This window comes from Oryctolagus cuniculus, chromosome 9 (genome assembly GCF_964237555.1).
Source record: "Oryctolagus cuniculus chromosome 9, mOryCun1.1, whole genome shotgun sequence".
Lineage (NCBI taxonomy): Eukaryota > Metazoa > Chordata > Mammalia > Lagomorpha > Leporidae > Oryctolagus > Oryctolagus cuniculus.
This window is the reverse complement of record NC_091440.1, coordinates 49612733-49618101: the sequence shown is the minus strand read 5'-3', so window position 1 is coordinate 49618101 and position 5369 is coordinate 49612733. Positions and strand designations below refer to the sequence as shown.

Genomic DNA, 5369 nt, shown 5'->3' with positions numbered 1-5369 from the left:
AAGGCTGAAAACTTTTTTATATAAATACAGAGCAGATTTTAGGAAGCACACAATTAAATAAAAAAAAAAAAAAAGAACCAAACACTTAAATGTTAGGTGCAAGTGATCTTAAAAAAGCAGTTAGCCTGACACAAATTGGGATATTTCTTCTAGAATATTTCTTAAGTTAAAGTTATGATCAGACCTTACTGAAGGAGAGTCAGGCACTGATGTCAGAAGCCAAGTTACATAAAAACTGTTTTGAATATGTAGAGTAATTTTATATAGTTTTCAGTCAAATAAAAACCTCTGTTTTATTCTAAAACTACTTTGTGGTGTGTATGCACATATTAAATATACATTTACAGGTTGTATTTATTATCATATTTGTGTAAAAATAGAATACAACTGAAATTTAACTAGTTTGCAAGCATTTTCAGGAAAAGTTTAATAAAACTTGGGATTTACTTAATGATTCAATATTATTTTACAATTAATAGCAAATATTGAATGCATTATAATTGATTGCTCTATCACAATTGACAAAGATTTTGAAGCTTCATGATCAAAGAAAATGCAAGGTTCATGATGCAGTATATAAGACTGTTGAATTCTGGCAGGGCGGTTGCGGCCGTGACGGCGGCTCGGGGCCCGGCTCCCCTTCCGCAACCCCTCCCGCCGGAGATGAGGGGAAGATGTCCGTGTCAGGGCTGAAGGCCGAGCTGAAGTTCCAGGCGTCCATCTTCCACAAGAACCAGGAGCGGTTCCGCATCGTCAGCTGGAAGCTGGACGAGCTGCACTGCCAGTTCCTGGTGCCGCCGCCGGCGCCGCAGCTGCTCACGCTGCACTGCAACATCACGGAATCTTACTCCTCTTCTTCACCAATATGGTTTGTCGACTCTGATGACCCAAATCTGACCTCAGTTCTGGAGCGTCTTGAAGATTCTAAGAACAACAATTCGCTTCGTCAGCAATTGAAGTGGTTGATATGTGAACTCTGCAGATTATATAACCTTCCTAAGCACCTGGATGTTGAGATGCTAGATCAACCACTGCCCACGGGTCAGAATGGGACAACAGAGGAAGTCGCTTCAGAAGAGGAGGAAGAGGAAGAGATGGCGGAAGATATAGAAGACTTAGATCACTATGAGATGAAGGAAGAAGAGCCTATTAATGGGCTCAGTCAGAGGATGAAGGAATTGAAAAAGAAAACTTGGCCATATTAGAGAAGATTAGGAAGAGTCAAAGGCAAGACCATTTAAATGGTGCGGTGTCTGGGTCAGTGCAAGCTTCAGACAGACTGATGAAAGAGCTCAGGGACATATACAGATCACAGAGTTACAAGACAGGGATTTATTCAGTGGAACTGATAAATGACAGTTTATATGACTGGCACGTTAAACTACAGAAGGTTGACCCTGATAGTCCTTTGCACAGTGATCTTCAAATCTTAAAAGAAAAAGAAGGCGGCATAGAATATATTTTGCTTAACTTCTCTTTTAAGGATAACTTTCCGTTTGATCCTCCATTTGTCCGAGTGGTGTTACCTGTTCTCTCAGGAGGGTATGTGTTGGGCAGAGGAGCATTGTGTATGGAACTTCTCACAAAACAGGGCTGGAGCAGTGCCTACTCGATAGAATCGGTCATCATGCAGATAGATGCCACCCTAGTCAAAGGCAAAGCCAGAGTGCAGTTTGGAGCACATAAGAATCAGTATAATCTAGCAAGAACCCAACAGTCCTATAATTCCATTGTACAAATACATGAGAAAAATGGCTGGTACACCCCTCCAAAGGAAGATGGCTAAATATGCTGACTGTCACATGTGTGGACCAACGTTGCTTTAAAGAAAATCTTTCCAACATGCAGACACAGCTTTGAGTGCCCCATAACAGCAGTACTGAAGATGTTAGCTAATAGATATTTTAGTGGATAATCTGTCAACTGACATCCAGTATAAGTTACAGCCTTCTCATTTTGCTCATTTTAGGTATCCGGGACTGAGCAGAGGGGCCTTTCCTGTGCTTCTCCTGATAAATACACATACTGGCCACTCCTTATCTCTTTTTCTTAAAGTGAAATCTTTTAGGCATACAGGGCAGCACCAGGTTACTAAACAGTTGTGACTTTTGGTAACTTTCCTATTTTGAGCCCATGGGTTATGAGAATTTGCAATATGTTGCTATATTTAGATCCAATAAAAGTATAATCAATGTTCAGTATTGGTTTAGAAAATTTTAGGTCCTCTAAACCAGATACCTTTCTCAAGTCTAGAACCATTTTATGATACTGCCAAAATGACACGCGATCTAACTGTCAAAAAATTTTAATGGCTATGTGATAGGAACTGTTGTCTGAAGGTCTACTCTTACCTGCGTGTGATGGACCTTTTAGGCAAAGAAAGCGAGTCTATGTCAGCTAAGGCTGTAGCTGGTCATCACTGGGCAGCAGCAGGCGTGCTGGGCTGAGTCTGCTTCCTGTTGGTTTCCTTATTTCTTATTTCCTTATTTCTTATTTCTTATGAAGACAGCCACAGTACAGAGCTTGAAGCTATTTAGAATACTCTCACTTTACATTTCCATTTTATTAATGGGATGTTGCAATCATTTGTAAACTGATAAAAAACAATTGGTGTGGAGACAGGAGCAAAAGATAGAGTTAAGTACAAAAAGATACCTAATTTGGAGTTTGCTGTAAGTCATAATGATGGCCTTCACATCAAAAACAAGAATTCTGCATAGATTAATTCTTTATAAGACCCCCCCCCCCCCATTTTATTGACTTACCCAAATAAGTCATGTTTGGTTGGAAATATTTTCTTATGTATCCAAGTTTGATTTAAAAGTAAATTCTAGTGACTAAGCACTTTTAAAAAAGAAACCCAAAAGCACATCTTTTGCATAAACCGGTTACAAAGTTCAGGTGTTTCTTAGGTGTTCGCTGAAGATTCAGTTTGTGACTTTGTTTACGTGCCCAGGAGACCTGGCGATGGCGTGGTCTTCTCACTGTTGGGTCGAGGACAGATCAGATTCCCTGGCCTTGGAAAGGCCGGGTTGCCGGTTGCTCAGATCACAAGTGATGAGGCAGAGTTCTTTAAAGCATTAAAGTTCCTTATACCTAAGGCTAATCTTGAATACATTATCGAATTCTTTAATATCCGGATGGCTAGCAGAGGGACAGCTGCACATTTGGCATGCTTTGTTTTTCGGATTTTTATTTTTCATTTCAGATTTATTTGGCAATGTACAGTAAATCTTGTAAACTTGCATCAAGTTTATGAATAAAGAACCATTTAAGAATAAAAAAAAAAAGACTGTTGAATTCTAAATGCCTAACAGACTACTCATGTGTATTATGTTCTAAAAGTTGAACTCAAGTTATTAATAAAAATTTTGGCAACCATCCAATGATCTCAAAAGTATTGTCATATTTGCCAGTTATGGGAAAATCAAACCAAAACTGCAAAGATACATTTTAATCTCACTGAAATATTATAAAGCATAAGAGAAGTTTGAAATTCTACCTAAAACGACTAACCTTTACCATCCTTTTCCATATATATTATTTTTGTTTATCCATTGGTTAACGTTGGTTTCACCAACTTTAAGTAATTTTTCTCATAGAGAATGATTGAGTTGGGCAGCATTTCTATGGGCAATGAATCTGCATTGTAGGAGATAATCAAATGAACTACCAAATTCAGCAACATTCAAAAGTATGCTTCTTGGCATTATACTTTGATTGCTGATTCATTTATTGCACTATTTCATGCAGTGTAGTTACTCTGAAGTTTGTGATAACTGAGTTATCTGCCTTAGTAATAAGTTCTGCTCAATCATTCCCTTTTTGAAAGTAATTTGTCCTGTTCAGAAGTATGTTATGAATATAAAATATAAAATACATTTTGAAATATAGCAGAATGACTAAAGCTAGATAATGAATGTTATGCACTTATAAAATCCAATTACAAATCCAAGTTCTTTTTCAAAATATTCATGACAAATAAGGATAAAGAAATCATATAGCAATAAATGAACAATTACTATATCTAATTAGTAGTAAATAACTCGCTAAATACTGTGTTGTTTCATGGTTAATATTATTGAATATTATAGATTTAAAATCCAGTTCACTTTTATCTAAGCTCAAATAAAAAATATTCTATAAGTCTTCTTTTCTTTTGAAAACCACTTTACAATTATACTGTTCTGCATCTACTATTAAGTTGCAGATAGTATATGTAATAGCTTGATCATATAAAAATAGTATGTGAAAGAATTTTGATAACTTGTAAAAACAGTGGTACCATTGGACTTTCATTTTTTAGATTAGCCTTATATATTTTATTCAAATAAACAACTGACTAATATCCTATGATATACTTGAGATTTTCATTAACCAAAGATTCATATAAAAATGTTGGTCATTAAAATTATCTACTTCAACTGCATTTTTTTCAAGTCTGTTTGACAGGATTCTATCTCCTGTCCTACCATTGCACATAGACACCTGCACGCACACATACACACACAGATATATACACACATATACTCTTCTTCTGTCTTCACATTTTTACATACTTCAATCCCATCATACGTTTCTCTGACTTCTTAGTGCTTTCTGATTTATTATTTCTCCAGGGTTATTATCTTCCAGTTTTTCTTCAGAGTTATTTCTCCTCATCCTAGCCATGACAAAAGAATGATACAGAAACTGAGGATGGAACTAAACAACCAACCAAATATTTATTATTTTTTTTTTTTTACAAAAAAAGCATCAATAAAAATCTAACAATTTGGAGCTGACATTATGGTACAGCAGGTAATCTGTTGTTTGCTAAGCAGGAATCCTACATTGGATTGCAGGTTCAGGTCCTGAACCTGGTAATACACCTGCGAGGGAAGCAGATGATGGTCTTGTTGCTTGGTGCCCTTCCACCAAAGTGGAAAATCAGGATGAAGACCCTGTCTCCTGTGTTTTGTGTGGCCCAGTCCTGGCTGTTGCTCCTATTTAGGGAGTGAACCAGCAGAAGCAAGATCTCCCTCTCTCTCTCTCTCTCTCTCTCCTCCCACTCACACTCTCCTCTCTTTCTCATCTGTACCTCACTCTCTGATACTGTGCTTTCAATAAATTAAATCAATCTTTTAAAAACTGTTTCACCAGTTTTCAACCAAAATATCTCCACACTAAATGACTAAACTATCTCTCTGCCAGTCCTTCTGCTTCTTCCACTGCTCCCTGTTCCCAATTGAATCATGTGTCCCACAAAAAAATTGTGTTCAGTTGTAAACCCCTGGTGAGGGTGTATGTAAATGTGAGTTTATATGGAATTAGTATCTTTGTATATTTAACCATGTTTAGAATGAGTGCTGGAATAGGGAGGGCCTTAA

General features: G+C 37.0%; 1 pseudogene; it reads left to right on the top strand.

Moving 5' to 3' along the window:
* Nucleotides 1-622: 622 nt before the first annotated feature.
* LOC100346018 (ubiquitin-conjugating enzyme E2 Q2 pseudogene) lies at nucleotides 623-1874 on the top strand (annotated as a pseudogene).
* The last annotated feature ends 3495 nt before the right edge of the window (nucleotides 1875-5369 follow it).